The 19,298-nt window shown below is 36.2% G+C and overlaps 1 protein-coding gene across 2 annotated transcripts in view; it reads left to right on the top strand.

Moving 5' to 3' along the window:
* htr2cl1 (5-hydroxytryptamine (serotonin) receptor 2C, G protein-coupled-like 1) overlaps positions 1 to 19,298 on the top strand; it is a 227,722-nt gene that overhangs the window by 46,832 nt on the left and 161,592 nt on the right. For both annotated transcript variants that reach the window (XM_036216569.1, XM_036216568.1), the window contains exon 2: positions 6,549 to 6,651. The gene's annotated coding sequence lies outside the window, so the exon portion shown is untranslated. The remainder of the gene's footprint in view (positions 1 to 6,548; positions 6,652 to 19,298) is intronic.

Below are 19,298 nucleotides of genomic sequence, written 5' to 3'. Positions count from 1 at the left end.
CTGCAAACTTAAAATTACTAACTGTTCTGACCAGATGTGTAGGAGTTCACTGAATAAATTGAATGATGGCATTTTAAATTCCGCATTAAGCAACAGAAATTCTACTTTTCATTGATCAAATTTATGTTTAGGATTTTTTTAGGGACATGTCTCATGGTCAAGGTTGGAGATATAAAAAAAAAGTAATGAAAAGCCCAGTTGCCAGAATAATTTATTATTATTTATTAATTATTGTATTTATTATAGTTTATTAATAAATTTTACTCAGCATTTTGCATTTTGTGTACTGGATACTTCAGTTTATGCTCCAACTTTTATCACTACAGTAAAGGACTTTACTGACGTTGGCAAACATTTTTTGTTAAAAAAAAAAAAAAAAAAGAAATATTTATGTAAAAAAGCTGACTCAGCCAGGCACAGTTTTATTAGGTGTATTTCACGTGAATAAGAGAGAAAGAGAGAAGGAAAAACTTGGCTATGCATCTATGCAGGTTCTGCATTGACTTTTGGTCAATCAGAATCCACCAGGATTGCAATATTTTAGCGTTACAATAGGCGAGTGACCACAGCGCGGCGAGAAGATAAATGAGAACAAGGAGAGTGTGAGTGAAAATGATGAGGAGACAGAATCTGGAGTCAGTGGAAAAATAAGTGATGGACAGAGGCGGAGGAGAGGAACGAATGTGGCAGAGAAGTGTGAGCTGAATGCCTATAAGAGACAATTTATAACTGCAGCTCTAGTAGTGCTTTTGTTAGCACTGATTTCACACCAGCACACAATGGCCACGTACTTGGGGTATAAGTGTGGACTTGCATATGTGCTACAGTGTACAACCATATGCATTTGTTTATTAGTCTTTATTCAAAAAGTAAATTGGATAGTCGTCTCATACTTGCTGGGCTTTGATTTGGGCGCCGTGTGAGTGGTGAAACAGGTATTATGCAAAGGACTGGCAAAGTATGAAGAGTGATGTATGAGAATACTGAGTGTAATACTGACTTCAACAAAGACTTATCAACTGTAGACATTAAGCTACATACACCGGGCTCTCCAACAACCCCTTCATTGAAAAGTCAATGGAAATGTCTGCGTCCAATATTCCCACGTCCACACATCAGTATGCAATTCTTGAAGTCCATTTGTGGGCATTCCTTGAAATGCATTGATAAAAGCAGAAAAGCCAAACACTTGCACTTTGACCAACCAGGGACGACTTAGATTTAGTAGTGACAAATGAGTATTCAAAACACAAAAGTGTCTACGAGTTGAAAATCAGTTAAGAAGGAGAGATGAATAACTGTGGCTTGAGCCCAGCCGGAATTGCGTAGCACCAAGTCTTCCATGTGTCTGAACGGAGCTGTGACAGAAAAGGCCTTGAGCAGGATTTGTGAGATTTGCAGGGTTTCAACATTTCACACCAAACCTCTTCCAGTTGTAGGGGGTGGACATGCGCTAGTAGAAATCAAAAGAAGATGCAGCCCCTCCATATGCTAAAAGTGCATTCATGAAACCGTGTGTAGGGTTGGGCACCGATTGGGTTTTATGTGGTTCCGGTGCCAACGTGGTTCTTTGGTTTTGGTTCCTAATTGGTGCCAATTTTGGTACTTCAGTAATAAAAATCATTTCTGCATCCTTTCATTCCCAAGTCACATATTGATGCATAGTTAAGACCTCAGCGTCATAAATGGATGTTTTAAGTGTTGTTTATTGACGTGCTGATTGTTCCTATTAAATCAGAGCCCCGCAAACGATGGGCCCCTCCCCTCTTTCACAGAAACCGCGCTGTTACAGGACAAAAACGCTGGTGTTGGATTAGTATTTTACCTGCTGTCAAACTTTTGTGATCTGCTGTGAAATGCAGCCAGACATTCCATTTCCTTTCATTGGCTTTACATGACCCCGCCCACAATCACAGGAGAGTCCAAGAGATGATGACTGACATATCCAATGACCAATAGACCGTCAATGAAGCTTAGTACCGAAATATATCACCGTTTGCAGCAGTCTTGAACCTGAACGCCTGAAATGAACATTTACAAGTGTTGACATAGAGTTCTCACGGGTACGAGTGTGCATTTTCAAGCCTGTGAATGTAGCATTACATGAAAAATAGCAACTGAGTTTAGTCAGAACAAGCTTTGTTTTCAAATATTGGTCCTAGACACATGAATAATCATGTATGGCTGCAGGCCAAAGTGAAACGAGAGATTCTCTCTGAATTTAGAGAAATAACGTATTACTAAGAAAAAACAAAATGATTACTTTCCTACAAAAAAAAAATAGCTCAACAGGAAATACATCCACTTTCTAATTTTTTTAAACTGATAACCATCTCACATAGGCCTTCACAATATGGTGCGAGTGGTTTGGAGAGAATGGAGATAAGAGCCTCTCATCTCCCAGCTGTCATCTTCAGAGTTTATAGCAGGACTTTTCCTCTCCAGACCATTTCCCACTGCAGTCAGGAACTCAGTGTGTCACTTATCCAAAGGAAACACCTTGTCTTAGTGTTAGTATTATTAATGACGTTTTCAAATTACCACTCCTAAAACGAGAAAAAATAATTATTGCAAATGAGACTTTTTCCTTAAAAGCTTTAAAATATGAAAGGAGACCTTGTCTGTTTTTGAGGGTTAAAACTCAGCCTCCAGCTCTCTTGAAATTACCAGAAGTTCCAGTTCTGATTAAACAAATTTAAATGAAATAAATTTCTTGGTTAAAGTGTCTGCGGCACAGTTTTTTCCATCACTTCAAATATGTCAACTTTATTTCTATATTGAGGGGATTTATTGAGAATTTTTTTTATATTCGAACAGAACATCCAGAGAATGTTTTTAATAAAATTTTACCATTGATTTGTGAAGTTTTTCAGGGTTCATTAGCTTGAAAAATACTATTATTTTAGTAAGTTTACTTGGAGATCTGCATTTATCATGAACTTTTTCTGGGGCTGAATGCAATAGTTTTTACTGATTGATCTCTAGTTAATTTAAAGGAATTTGTTAACATTTTAGTGCGTAGAGGTATTTTGGAAATACACAAAAAAGTAGTACGCAAATAAAAAAAACTTAGTCAAATTTCACATTCTATTGATGTTTTCTGAAAATTTGGTAGTAATAAATGTAAAAAGATTATGTGTTCTGCAATGTAGAAACATGTTTTAATGAGAATATTTTGAGTTTTCTATGGGATTAAATCAGGTTCAGATTACAGTAAATGAAAAACCAGACTGTAAAGTTGAGAAATAGACATTTTAAATTAGGGCTGGGCAATAAATATATGTGAGATTCACTTTAAAATTTCAACTAGCAAAGAGGAACTTATTCCCAAAACAGGAGCAGTTTCTTCATTTATATGGATCTTGTTTAGCTTTGTTACTTCAGAATTGGAACAACAAACCGCACGATGCAAAACCAGTTTGAAGGCTGTTGATACCAAAAGTGGGAGTATGAAGATGTTGATTCAACCCCTGAAAACAGAGTTTGTGGAGTGGGAGAAGTGCTGCTCTCCACGAGATGCTCAAGCTAACGGCAGCTCTGAAATCACACACTGCATTGTTTTACAAGCCTTTTTACTGCTGGTATTTAATTGCACTTTGAATTCAGGTCAATTCCCAAAAGAGATGTTAAAATAAAAGAGCTTTTGACAAAATATACTCTGTCGTTTATAATTTTTTTTTAAAAAGTAAGGAAAAATGGATTAAAATTGGAAATTGAATTGTTATGAAAAAAACGGAGATTTTATTTTGCGCAATATCTCCTAGGCTAAATCTGAATTTTTCCCCTACCCCTCCGACTTCTCCCTACTCCTCCAAATGTAGGGGTATTTGAAGTGTCTGAAACCGCATACCCTCATCGCAGAGGGGCACCACGCCCTCCGCCGCGAGGGTGTCCCGCTGTGCTGGAACACCCTCTGTGCTCTACCCGCTGGGCTTCACCCGCCACGTTACTGTTGTAGACCGTCAACTAATATTGATGTCATCGAGTGGAAGTAACGTCCGAATTTGAAGACATTTTTCCATAACTGTTTGGAGGGCTAAATACAAGGGCAGGGAGACCTTTTTAAAGTTATAAAAGTTATATATTTCCAAGCGCTATAGCAACGCCGCACTAACGTAGTTGATCTGCGACTATTGATGATGTCATCAGGTGGAGGTAACGCCCATATTTGAAGACCTTTTTTTTTTTTAATAACTCTCTGTTTGAAGGGCTAAATGTAGGGGTAGGGCAAAGTCATATGGGAAGGTTTTAGCTAAAATTAACATTTTTTAAGGGAATTAATTACTAGTTCATGATGGACAGTTGATGATTGAGCTTATGGTGATGTCATTTCCGCTCCAGAACTACATTAGTTATTTTTTGTCACCGCCAATGTCCTCCCTCCTCTGATGGCAACAATGGCGCCAACAGTAGACGCTGTTTTGGACTGAAAATGACATCAATCACCTGGTGTCAATCATGTCCTCCTAACCAATAAAAAAATTAAATTCAATACTAAAATGTATCTATTTTTCCAAATTGCTATCAAGTTTAAAATATATATTTTTCAAATTAACAATTTTAGTTTTTTTATTGTTTCATTGAATATTTAATGTGTACTTACATATTGGGTTTTTATTATTTATGACAACAGAGTGTTGGGCTGAGAGGAGTAAAGAGCAGCTTTGTGCTGGTGTGGAGGGACCTCTGATGGCGCACGGTAAACCCCCGTTAGATGATCACTGGGAGGCAACAAACATGACCTTTCACCTTAGTGCGTGAATGAAAATTCCCCTTGACGTCCTCGACAGATGGAGCGTCATTTGATTAGATGTTCGATGTGTGTTGCGTCTGTCCTTTTTGATTAGATCTTTCTTTTCCGCCGGAATCCTCAGTGGGTTCATCTGTTTGTTCAAAAATGGTTTCCAGGCTTATTTAAAAAAAAAGGATCAAGGAGCAGTTTGTTTTTTAACACAAATAAACCCTTAAAAACAGGAAAGCAGCTAAAAAAGCCAGAAGTCAATACTGGTTCATTATTTTTCGATTACGTTACCCACCTTGCAAATCAGAGGAGATCTACCCTGATGTGTTTGTGAAGATTCATTAGTGTTGCAGAGTATTTCTCAATTTTAAACCTATTTTTTAAAGCTTTATTCCTTATTTATTGGTAATTCCTAATTAGGGAAGGTGTCAGCAGACTTTAATCCACATAAGAATATGGAGAAACAGAAATATTAATCAAAGAATTCTAGGGAAAACGACAAAAACTCTTGGATTCATGATTCATGATTCAGAGATTCTAATAGAATTAATTTCTATCAGGAATACTAGATACTTGATAGTTAGCTAAAACATACCTTATTACTTTACGTCATTTTATTCTATTTTATATCAATCATCCCCTACTTTGATCATTTTTTTTCTATATTTTTGTTATTTTAAATGTGCTTTTTTTTTAACTGCATTCTTATTTTTGCTTGTTTTAATATGCTAACTAATGTGTCTCACTATTTTGCTTTGTCCAACCACATGGTTTTTTATGAACTCTCTAACATTTACTGTTGGTTTTAGATTTTTTCTCAATTTTTTTATTTTGCTCACATACAGAATCCAGTACAATGTATGCACTCCATCATCCACAGGTGTTTTTTTTTTTTTAGCAGTTACGAAGTGAACCCTTCTGGATTTGTATTCTCAATTACAATATTGCTTTTGTAGTGATAAATCTCTGTATTTTCTTTGCTTCTTTTGATACTTTTATAACCTTTTCAAAACAATCTTTAGGATCCAGGTGCCTGAATAATAATTTCCATATAGAAAAGCACATAGTTTTATTTTTATTTTATTTGTTTATTTTTGTTTATTCTAAAATTTAGGAAGATCTTGATTAAATATTGCATTTTATTGCCTTCTGTACATCAATTTCCACTGTCATCCATTTCTAAATCATGCAAGTTTTTCATTTATGTCTTTTTACTATAAAAAAGGTATATATTGAGATACGTATTGTATCATGACTCGTGTATCGCGATAAGTCTCATATCGCTAAACCACTGCCAATCCTAGTCTAAAGTACGGCATAAAAGAATCATTTTAACCATAAAAACACATTTATTGTTGTAGATGACTTTTTTCAAATTTTTACGTTTTTTTTTATATATATTTTAAGAATAAATATTTCAATTACCTTCATTTATCAGGTACAACATAAATTGCTGTAGACATCTGTCATTTGTGATTGTCCTCAAAGGTCGCCTCACTTGACTTGACTTTTGAAAATGCACCAAAGAGAAGTCTTGACAGCAGGAGCAACAAAGAGACTTTCAGTGTTTGATCTTTTGACGCAGCGGAGCACACCGGCTCTCTTGGAAGCCCTCACAAACAGGTCACCTCTACAAAATATTCTCAGTACACTTAATCTTATAATTTGCCCCAAAGAAACACACCAACACAGAGCTCTTGTGTGTTAAATCATTTTGTCTGAGAAGTCAAATAAACACACCGCTTCTAGCGCCTCTTCCTTTTGGAACCAAATACTGACGTACCTTTCTTTGAACTGACTTACACAGGGTGAAGTGGAGAACAGAAATCTCCAGGCCAGCTGGCTGACATCGGAGGAGGAACAGTCCGTCTGCGGAGCCAAAATCAGAGGTGCCATAAATATACTTGAAGGTGCTTTAAAGTTCCTGGAAGAGTAACAGACGTTTGCCAAGATAAATGTGTGCGGGATGACTTGAGGTATTGTCTGTGTATTTATACTAAGGACATTTCCAATCTTGTTGTCTGTTTAGTTGTGATACCTAAATATTTGTGGTTCAAATGCTGAGCTGGGAACCCTCACTGCAGCACATGTGTTCATCGTTTGTTGGTTGGAGTGTGCACCTCCATGGGTGAACCTGTTACGGTTATCATGGCCTGCAGGATTAGTCTGTCTTGTCAGGCATTAGATCAGGTTGCAGCTGCTGCAAGTGTGTGAGTGACATTTCATTAAGTCATAGGAATTGGTGCTCGGATACTAGAGTTAATTTATCCTTGTGGCTTTTGTTGTCTTACTGTCACTGGTGGCTGACATGTTGGGGTCAACGAGGGCAGCAGCAGAAGATTATTAGGGCTATAATAGTATGAGGTCTGTTGGTGCAGCTTCAGGCGTACTGTAGTTCACTGCAGTTGTGTGGGCAGCAGATCTTCCTGATGACCATTGGTTGGTGTTTTTAGGAGTTTCATTGATAAACTCAGATCTATTTATTTCATTTGGAGACTGTCAGTTCACAGCTGAGGCTGTTTGAAAGCACTACACCAGGGGTTGGTCAAAACCATGAAGGAGCCCTAAAGTCTTACTTTAGCCTTTAAGAAATTTGGATTTGCATTTTTGATTTTTTTCTTTTATTCTAATGATAAACATAAATTACGTCATTTTTTTCGCACAAACAAAAGCAAACATACATAAAGAACCTTGCATCTCTCAAAATGTGTTTTTTTAGTTTGGGGTTGGACCGTGGTAGTCTTAGTTTTTCAGGCTTTATTTGTTTTAGTTGGGCAGTTATTAGCAGGGATCTGCTGACTCCGACGGTCGACATGGCTGGGTCAGCAGTCTCCATGACTTAATTTATGTTTGGCCAAAGAGCCACAATGGAGAGATAAAGGAGCCACATGAGACCCCTGCACTACACACACACAAACAGCACACGCTTTATCAATAACATTATTATATTCCAACTAATTCTGAACAGTCTTGCCAGGCCAGATTATCTTTTTATTGCATTTTGCCAACTTCCTTTAGAAGTCATTCTTCTTCACTTCATCTATAAACTTCTGTTGGTCTTTCTTTAAGTCTCTCTCTTCAGCTCTAGGCATTTAGCTCCAACATTATTTTAACAACATAGTAATCGTCCTCTGTCTAGCTGCCCTTCATTCCTCTCCTTTCCAAAGCAAACCTCCACCTCTCTAGATGTTCCTTCACCTCCTCCTTACTAGGGGTGCAACGGATCACAAAACTCTCGGTTCGGATCATGTCAGAGGCCCTGGGGGAGACCCAGGACACGCTGGAGAGACTAGGTCTCTTGGCTGGCCTGGAAACGCTTGGGAGTCTCCCAGAAGAGCTGGAGGAAGTGACCAGAGAGAGGGAAGACTGTTCATCTTTGCTTAGACTGCTGCTCCAGTAACCCGGTTCTGGATTGGCGGAAAAAGATGGATGGATGGGTCGTATCATTTGAGCATCCCCAAATATGCAGTACTCTAGTAACTATACTATTACTCACAAATACTCACTTCTGACCTCAGCCTAATTTCCACTACTCTTTTCATTATGTGACTCGTCACCTTTGCTTTTCTCTACCCAACTCCTTCTAAAAAAATAGACAGAAGAACACTTCTTCATTCCTCAGGCATCTTCTCACTCTCCGAGATCTTGTTAAACACTTCAGTCAGAAACTCTGCTGCCACATCTACCAAACACTTCCATACCTCCACAGGTATGCTGTCAGGATCAACCGCCTCTCCACCTTTCATCCTCTTCAATGTCATCCTCAATTCATCTTTACCGGTCTTTGCTACTTCCTGCTTCACAACAGCCACCTCTTCTACTCTGTGCTTTCTAAGGTCTTCCTCGATCATCAGCTTTCAAAGTGCATCACACTTGTGGAACCTGTCAACACCTTCCCATCCCTGTCCTTGATCACTCCAACCTGCTGTTCATCCTTCCATCTCTGTTTCCCTGTCTTACCAACCTTTACAGATCTTCCTTTTTTGTATTCATCCTGTCAAACAAATCATAATAGAGCTTTTGTTTGGCTTTTCCACCCCCGAATCCCTTTACATCTGTCTGCTGTCTTCTCAGTGTGCCTCTATTTTTTAGTAACTGTTTCCTCTTTACACATTCCTAAAGGACATCATTCCACTTTGACTTTCTATTTACACCATGATAAACAGCTTGAACCTTCTCTGAAATTCTCTGTCATTCCATCTAGCAACACGCTGGATCTCCACCTTTCTTCTTTCCATCATGTCCGCTAAATTTCTAGTTCTTCCTGCAAAGTCCCAACAATCAAACTTCCTCTCTCCTACCTTTCCTTTTCTGTCTCCGTTTACCACAAGGCCTTCCTCCTCTCCATCTTTGACCAGCAGTAACTTCCAATGACACTCCCCAGGCTAACAGCACCAATGGTCATTGTTTACGACCGATACATCAACATTTTATTTGATTTGGCTTTGGTTTTATGTCAGATGCTCTGCCGGATACAATCCAGGTTTAGGGACAGAACACAAAAGCACTGGAGTGTCCCCCCTTTGTGGTGGCCTTCATTTAAATTAATATATATATCAGTATAGTCCACATATGAAGGTCTAATATTCCAAACAAAATGAACAAATCCTCCTTTTGGCCACACAAAAATGCCATCCATGTGTTCACATCTCGTCTGATCATCCTTGTTAAACGGAAATGTCCTCAAGATTAGAACATTGAATTTTAATAGGTTTTATTATCAATGTGTATTCCACCATAAATAATGGCTGAATGACAACCATGTAAAAGCAAAGATTGTGTATTCAAAATCTAAGATGAAGAGAAGACATGGCATTATAAAAATACAAACAGAAAAACAGATAAAGTCTATCCTGTTTTATCACCTTTAGGGCCTTGATTTGTTTCCTTTTGCCGCTTCGCTTCTCTGTAAAACTTCCCTTCATCCTCAATTCCTCTCACTTGTGTGATAAGTTTTCCAGTCATTTTTTCTTCTTTAAAAATAATCTCTTGCCTCTGCATTAAATTCCTCTACTGTGCACGGTTCTGTTGTTCGGTCTGTTTTGCACAAACTCTCCTCTGCAATCTCTCCCTGCAACAATTTGATCAGCCATTTTCAGATTTTTATTTTTTTTTTAACAAGGATTCCTATCTAGACTCTTGAGAGGGAGTTTTATGCTTGCTGTTTTTTTTTTTTTGCTGAGGTCAGTTTCTATAAGCTTCACTTTACTTTTGTATTATTGGTTAACATTTTTCCATTTTCAAGCTAATAGATGTGCTGAAGAAGTGTTTTCCAGTCAAAGACACAAACTTCTTGATGGCAGTGACAGTCAGTTGTCATAAAAAGAAAAAATCACATTGGATCCAATCAGAAAAGCCATTATTAACTCAAAAAGTAGTGTGTCTAAGGAAATATTGGATTCATTTAATCTTAAAAGGACCTAAATAGTAGGTGAGCTGTTGCATACTGTGTACAGTCAATTAATAAACGTATAACTATTTCAATTCTGTTTTACGGATACATAAAAATGTCACAAAAACACAAAATTAGGGTGTATAAGTCTGAGAAATGACTTTGTATTTGGTGTTGACTTGCCTATTGTAGTAGCACAGCAAACTATTGTGGTAGAGACCAATGAGGGTAGATCATTAGTGTAATAGTGTGCAGTTAGTAGTGAAAACCCACTCAGCCATTGTGTGCTCAGCCACAGAGATAAACCTATGGTATGTTAAAATGTGTTAGTTTTATTTGTTGGAATAAGGAAACCACAGTAGTTATGCTTTATAAGGGTTCTACATTTAACAGTTTGGCCAGCCAAGTTCATGATCCATGACTAGTAAAGCTCAATTAAAGTCTTTATTATCAAATTCTTGTCACAACACCATCAAATGTTGGCATTCCTTGCTCTAAAATGCAAATTTAACAAATATTTGTTAGTACAGAGCAACACATCATACTTGAATAACTTGCTATTCTTTTTTTTTCTACCTTTTGGCTCTTTTTGTTGTGGTATAAAGACTATAGAGTTTATAGAATTAAGGTGTAGTAACATGCTGTGTTTTTTTCCTTCAGTTTGCAAAAAGAAAGGAAAAAAAATGATTGTCACCTTATTGCAACAAGAAGAACAAATCAAACAACCCAGACTGAAAATGTCTTTGATTTGAACCTGAATAGTTTGTTTTCCAGCTGTGAAATTAGAGAAAACGAGCAGTATTGATGCCTTTTCTATCTGTCGTTGCTCTGTTTGAATTACTGAATTAATTTAAGTACAATTGAAAAGGAGTTAGTGCTGGACTCAAAATAACTGATGAAATTATATTACAACCTGATCTACGAATGGCTAAAGGAACAAAGGAGACAAATAGAATGCAGCATCCTGGTGTTCTAATAAAAAAAAAAGACTTTTTACTTTAAAAGAATATAGTCTGATACCAACATGCTAACATACAACTTTTATTGTATACAAACATTTATCGACAATGTTGAGCAATGCCATTATATTGGGTTGTATGTGTAGTGGGGAGGCAAGAATCACACTCAGTTTTGTGAACATTGTTTATTACTTTTGTTATAAAAGTGTCTTTTAATTATGATAATGCTGTTTTTAGGCGACATAAAAAACCTGTGTGGTTTTGTAGGACATATGTCCGAATTCCTCCACTACTACCTATATATTGAGTATATATATAGTGCTGTCCGAATCTACCATTCCAATGCACTAAAAATTTCCCAGAAGTCTTTGCAAAAAAACGAGTGCGCATTGATGCATTGTGGTCGAACAATTTTTGCCAAAAAAAAAAAATTTTTAAATGCAAATTTTTACTAAACCCCCCACATTTTGATAATCAGAACACAGTAGAGTCACAAATAGACATCGTGAAATTAATTTGATTTTCACTATGTGAAATTAGTGAAATCTTAATCGGCGTTTCGAAAAACAAAAGAAAAGTAATGTGCACGGTGTCCTAATTGCTTTTAAAATCCAGGACACTATAGTTTTTAGTAGTTAGGGTAGAAATTCTGACGAAGCCTTAGTTTCTGCAGAGCTACAGGAGTTCATTCGAAATTGTAGGCGGAACTGTTGGTGTGGAGCAAGTCCACCCCACTTCCCATCACCCATCTGTCTACACACTCTCCCACTAGCTTACAGCCCTTCCCAACCCCAAGCGATGCAACAAAAATAGCGAGCAATATGGGAGCTATCCAGCCGTACAGTTTTGGTCCAGATGTCAACTCGGAAGAGGAAAACAAATGTGGATCTATTTGTCTGCAAGTGAATGCTTTTAAGTGAATTTTGGATTTCACATATTGCCCTAGTGCACTCTGAAATGCAGCTTCATTTTCTTTATTTTTTGAGAAAAATACCACATTAATATGTTAAAAACACTATTTAAATTTGAGTGGAACTTTAATAAGTCAAAAGGATTTGTCATTTAAAAAATTGGCAAGTTTTATTTTTATGAATGTGGTAAAAATGTGAATTACTCAACTATGTAATTAAGTACATCTGCTAAAACAATTAACTTCTATGTATGCACCACTAATCATCAAATGTTTTTTTGACTGCATACATTAGTAAAATTGAACTTGGAACAAGAAATTCAATGTACTGTATGTGCCAGACTTTAAAAAAAAAAAAACAAATATGCTTTATCAAATTGACCATATGTCCATACTTTTAAATGAAAAATTCTGCTACAATCAGGATAACCTTAAGAGTTCAATCACTGAACAGCTCAAGCTCCCAGCTCCTGATCTTAGTGACTTTCCTCATGACTGAGCATCTTAATGTTTTAACAAAGTTTAACGTGATTCAGGTATTTTACTGGCTTGTGTAGTAAAATGAAAGGCTTTGATTAATGCTCTATTAAATGAAGACAGACTCAGCGTGTGGGGCTGTATTTTTGTACTGTATCAAAACTTTTTTTTTTTTTTTTTTTTTTTAAAACAACAAAACAGCAGTATTAGAAAATTACTAACATGAGTTGACCAGAATGAGAAACACTCCTCATAAAGAAATGGGCTCAGTAACATTTTTTTTGTCCAATTAGCCGAGCTGGTTCCACATGACAGGAGCCTAATGGCTGAAGGTTCTGCTGCTTTAGGAAACCTGAGAAACCACTAGTAAAACCTGCACTTTTGCACTCCAGTAGAACAAATAAGGATCCATCAGCTTGCATTACAGACTTTATATTTAGGAAAATGGATCTTTAACTTGATTTTGCATGAGGAAGTGAGAAAAGAAACCTTTCAATTTAAGAAATGGGTTCTTTCCTTGAGCACATTGTTGTTTCTGTGCTGCCTTATTAAGGAATGGCTTATATAATTGATAGTTTTATTGATGAGTGAGGGTGACAATTAATAATGATTTCAGTAATAATAAAATACTGTTTTAGGTATAAATGTAGATTTAAAATGCTCCAGAATTGATAATTCTGAAAATGCATTTATTGCTGATTTTATATTTATGTCAAAGACTGACCTCTGTTGTTTAAGATCTAGAATTTATGGCATTGAATGAAATTTCAAAGTTCATGTGTGTCAAAGATGAAAAAATAAGAGTTAAATGTGATTTTAAATGAAACGGGGCCAAGATTACTCTTTTTGCACATTATTAATCCAGCGTTAAACCCCAAAATCCCACATTTGGGTTTTTGGGAATAAGGTTATGGGCAGTCCACCATGTTTGGGAAGGAGCTTTGAATTTTAGAAAATCATCTGAAATAGGAAAGGGATAAAAAAAATAGAACAATTTTAACAAAGATCAAAAGTGAGCATCTCAGTTAGTTTTGTTTATGATTTACCACAGTTGACCATAACGCCAGGTTCGCACCGCTGCGAAGCGAAAGCTGCTTCCATTCGCGCCCTTGTTAACTTATGGCGTAGTTCTCAACAGACGCAAAGCGGTTGGCTTGTGCCGTGCAGTGTGTATATATATATATATCTATATATAATATAGATATACACACATATATACACACATATATATATATATATATATACATATTACACATACATATATATATATACATATTACACATACATATATATACATATATGTCTCTGTGTATATATATACATATATATATATATTACACATACATATATATATACATATTACACATACATATATATACATATATGTCTCTGTGTATATATATATATATATACATATAAACATACATATATATTTATATATTTATATACATATAAAACTTGGACACAGAAAGGTTTGCTTCTTGCGTCTTTGAGACCATTAGTCTAGTGATTTAGTCCATCAGGTTCCCGGTTAGCCTGTATTGTCAGCAATGATCCAGCAGTGTGTTGAGGCTTCCTCATTGTGCATGCTGTGTGTGTTTCTGTAATTACCACACAGCGCCTGCAATGTGGAGGCTAAAACACGCAGAGGCATCTCGCACATATTTCCTGTGACATTTTTGGATTTCAAAGAGTCTCTCAGAGAAAATTGCTATTATGTGCACACAAGTGCCATGAGGCCAGGTGGAACAGCCGAAGCTGAGGTGATAAGCACTCCTACAGCGAAGTGCTCTACACTGCTGGTAAAAGTAATGGATTACACTACTATCTTTGCTGTACCAAAGTAGTGTAATGCATCACCAATGAATTTTGAGATATTTTGAAGATAATGTGTCCACTTGTGTACAACAATTGATCACCTGAAAACAAATTTCACAAAAAGGAGGCATTTCCAGATCAAGTTATTTATTTTTTGGTTGCTGTTGGTCACTATAAGCTGTATTTTTAATTTGATTCAGTTTATGTTCTACTCTAAAAGAAGTTGTTTGGTGAGATATTTTCTGCTAACCTTCATAGACCCAAGCCCTAGAATTTTCATTTGTATTTAGACCTGTTTATTTATTTTTTTTTACATATTTGTTAAAGTGTAGTTAAACCAATTGCAGCCTTTTTATTTTGCTTTTGTCTGTTTTTTTAGATCTTCTGAGAGACTTTTTTTTTTTGTCCTCCATTTGGGATTCTTTTGCAATGTTATTTTTATCAAAATAAAAAATAATATAACTATTTATTAGTACACCATATTACCTTTAAGTGAACGCCTATGTTGAGGCCCAGACTCAGCCTTATATGGCCTCAAATTAAATTGAGTATGAGATAACTGCCTTATGCCAACACTCCATTAATGCATTTAGTTAGCACATGATGTGGATGGACGCTTACACATTCAACTTGTGAAATGACCATTTTTCCCCCACAATTTTACAAGTTTATTCTTGTAAAATCACAACTTTTTTTTCTTCTTAGTCTTACAAGTTTAGTCTTGTAAATTTTTTTACTTTTTTCTCATACTTTTATGACTTCGTTCTTGCAAATTTTTGTCTATATTCCTCATACTTTTGTGACTTAATTATTTTATTGCTGTTTTTTTGTTTGTTTTTATAGTAGCCCCATTGTATTGTGTTTATTCCTAAAATAATGTTTGTGAGTAGACAGTTAAACAGTTAAAAAGTGAAGCTTTTTTTAATGTTTCTACAATTTCCAAAAGTTCTTGTTTGCTTGAATGTTGAGATCTTTCATGACAGTGAAAATTTTACCTTTCTGGCTGCTAGATCTTTTCATCTTTTTTTAATTCATTTTGCCAACCACTGTCCTATTTGCTCTGCCAACCCTGTCCATTCAATCAGATACCTGCTAATTAGCTTAGCCCAGGGCAAGCCAATCCCCCAGGGAGTGTGACTGAGTAATTAGATCGTGGCTAATAGCCGTAGCGTTGGCACCGCAGCGACAGAGTGGAGACCTTTGGTCTGTTCCAGACGGTTGTTTCTCTGATGGGTCCAGGTACATTGTTGTCAGATTACGTTGGAGAATGTTAAACATAAAGAAGAAGAAAACAGAGGGGTAGACGTTTATGGAACTGGACAGGAAGCAAGCAGCAGATAAGACTCAACAGAATTAATTTAATTTGCATTTGTCCATGTATGTACAACTGACCATTTTCAGGACATCATAAGAGCTCCTTAATTGTAAAACACTTCATTTTAGATGACCTGCCGTGCACCGACAATTACATGCAGTTAATATGCCCTCCTAATAGATCTATTTGTGTCATATAATACACTGGATATTAAGTTTTAAAGCTCATTTTGAGAGACAATTAGTTAAAAAAAATAATAAAAGTATCCAAATATGATTAGCAATAAAAAGATAATACATGGCTGTAATAAAGTATCTTTCTATATGTTTTAAAGAAGAAAGTAAGGGAAGGCAAATAAACATTGATTGACCAAAACTTTTGTTCTATTTTATTATTCATAAAAATACATCCTTTAATGCAATGCTGAATTGTCTCAATTTGTTTTTGATTCTTCGTTTTTTTTCTTCTCAACTTTTTAAGGTGCTAGAAATATTCTCGCAAGAAAGCATTAGATATGTCCGAATTTGGAAATAATACTATAAGAAGTGTAGAATTTTGATATCTGAGCCTTATCAATTGTGTTGTTTGAAACTCCTCCGTTTCACATTACTTGTTGAAAATGTCATTTTTCAGCTACACCTATTTTGATTTTTGAACTTTTTTGTATTCTGGGACCTGTAAATACTGAGTCTTGTTTCCTGATTGCTATTAACTCTTACCCTTTCAAATTCTATCAAATAATTATCCGTATTGGTCACGATGTTCACCTCACGGCAGTAACACTACCGTATGGATTGTCCCACCACAACAACGCCCATGTTATTGTAAATCTGAAAGATACTCGAAGCCCTGAGACGCACTGGTTGTTTTGGAATGGTGGAGCAGTGTGACCTCATGATATGTATTATTCCACCTTCAGCTGTCTGCAAGCAGAACCAACTGCTAAGAAAAGCGTAACATGTGGTGCATATGCAATATGACAGCCATGTTTTCTTGAGTTACCATCTCCATAGTTCTTTTTTTTGTTCTAATATATGAGTGTTTTTTTCCCTTTTTGACCTCTCTCACAAACACGCACATATGATAGAACCCAATGGGTTAGACATGGTTTTTGCAGTGCAGACAAAGCTGCAAAAATGCATAAATCCTGTTTCTGGCTCCCATTATGCACGAGTTCAACTGCAGTATGAACCCCTTTATCAGGTATGGCTGACCTATAAAGACTGCAATTGCATAATGTGGGCGGCTGTGGTGCAGTGGTGGGGCGGTGCACCACAAGACTGCAGGTTTGATTCCCGCTTTACCCACACATGTGTTGAAGTGCCTTACAAGTATACTATAAAATCAACAAAAAAAAAAAAGATCTTTAACTGAGTGGACTTGAAGATTTGACACTACAGTGATAATTAACCCTTTAACAACTTGACATGTCGCCACATAATTAACACACACTAAGACATATAGTAACTCACACACTTTATGCAATTAATGCAAATGAGCCGATTGTGATGTGGAGAAAAGCGACTTTTCATTAAAGCTTTTTTCATCGTCTTTGCACCAATATACATTACGAACTGATGTCATAGTCACCATTTTGGAAAAAGTCTTTGCAAAAACACACAGAAGATTTCTTTCCACCAAAAACAAAGACTTATAGTATGTTTGGAAGTTGTGCATTACTTATTTACTGTTTTAGTCTTAATAAAAAAACCTGTTAGATTCCTTCCATGAGGCTACAAAGTTTTCTTTAATTCTAGAGGGAGGTAGCTCTGGGAGCTCAGCTGCTGCAGCTTAAGCTTTAAAACATTCCATTTGGTCTTATCTTTTCCCTATTTTCTTTCACATATATTTTGTATCCAAAGTCGTGTACATCTGCATGTTCAGGGTAATCCCTCTCTAAATGTTTTATCCCAGTCATCTTTCCTTTCACCTTCCTTTCCTTCTACGTTCTAAGCCTGTAATTACATTTTAAAACTAATGAAAAACAAATAGAATCTAGACAACCTTCATGCTTTTTTTTATTTTCCTCACCTTCCTTTCTGTTTCTTTGCTCATCACTTCTGTGTCAACACTGCAGTCCTTTTTTTTGTGTAGTGGGGGGAAAAGCAAAATGCACTGAAATCTTCTCAGCACCTTTAATTCTAAAACGACAGACAAGTACGAGGTAATCTCAAACTCAAATTTAAATTCGTTGGACTCCAGAAAACATCTGCTTTAATGTCCAAACAGGAAACAAAAATGTGATTATTGTGCATAAATACTCATATTATCCTCATATGTTTCATTAATCAGCTTCTCCATCGTCTTTTTGTCACGACGCCTTTTTTTGTTTCATCTTTCCTTCCTTCTTACCGTCGTTCTTTCGCCCCTATTTTTTTCCTTCTATCCCTTCCCTGTCTGTCTCTCTGCAGCACTGAATTCTGAGTCAGTTGGAGACAGACGGTGCGTGGGGTTTCCCCGGAGGAGGGAGAAAACCGCAAACAAAGTGCACACATGAAAATGCTCGCATGCACACAGACATATGTCAGACCGAGAAAACCCTCTGTCTTCCCTCAAATGCAATCTTGTATGGGAATTGATGCAGGGAGGATTTTAGCTTTAGTAAATTATGTGTTCTGTTGAATATTGGTAATCTGGAGCTTTTTGAAAAGCAAGCAGATGACATGTTATAAATAAAAAAAAAAAAAAGTAAAAACTTTGCATAGTTTTGAAAAGTCTGTTGAAGTTTGGCCTGTGATGAAGAGTTTATTTGCTTCTGTCCTCAAGTTAAAAAGCCCCATATCATGTTAGTCTTAAGGTTTTCACAGTAAACTATATCCATGGTGAAATATTACCTTTGGCACACTAAAGAACACATGTTTTATGAAATATTTGTTATTTTTACAAGCTCTTTTCCTACTCGATCTCTGAGGCTCCGCCTTTCCTTCTTTGTGGGTGCCGCCCATTTCATGATGTCATCCTAAAGTAGCTGTCTGTCGGTGACACAAAGAGTTCTAGTTGAGTATTTATCCGGAAAAATAAAGTTGAAATATGAAGCGCTGATTATAGTAAGAATAAATGAAATATCTGATACTGATCGGGGGACAACATCTGATATCGATAGTCATCAACCACGCGATTGGGCTTGATTTTTAATCATGTGATCGGATTGGAACATCCCTACTACAGATCCCATAATGCAGCACTTCAGGCATTTTTTTTCAATCTAAGTTAAGAAAAAACAAAGAAAAACCCTAAAATAAACATTAGGAAAGCAATCCAAAAAATACTGACCCCAAACTAATTATTAATACTCTATTTAATCTTGACAATCCTAATTCCACAGTTTACTGTCCCATGTTATCCGCCCTCCTCATACTCCATTAATTTATGAGAACATACACCTCGTTGGACTTTATCCCTTACATTAAGAGGTTATTTTTAGCTGAGTTCAGGTAAAATGTTCATGCAAGTAAACAGTTGAACCATATATATATATATATATATATATATATGGTTCAACTGTTTACTAGATATAAAGATATAAATTAAAAATGGAATTTGCGTGAAGAAAACACGCTTATTTGTCTGTAATTAATTGCAATTACTGTGACCATTAGACACCCCGACTCGCAACCATCATTCGTATGCAAAAAAATTAAATTAATTAAACTGTAAAATTGGATTTAAAGAAAAATCTGAGGTAA

This window comes from Oryzias melastigma, linkage group LG18 (genome assembly GCF_002922805.2).
Source record: "Oryzias melastigma strain HK-1 linkage group LG18, ASM292280v2, whole genome shotgun sequence".
Lineage (NCBI taxonomy): Eukaryota > Metazoa > Chordata > Actinopteri > Beloniformes > Adrianichthyidae > Oryzias > Oryzias melastigma.
This window is presented reverse-complemented; position numbering and strand designations above follow the sequence as displayed.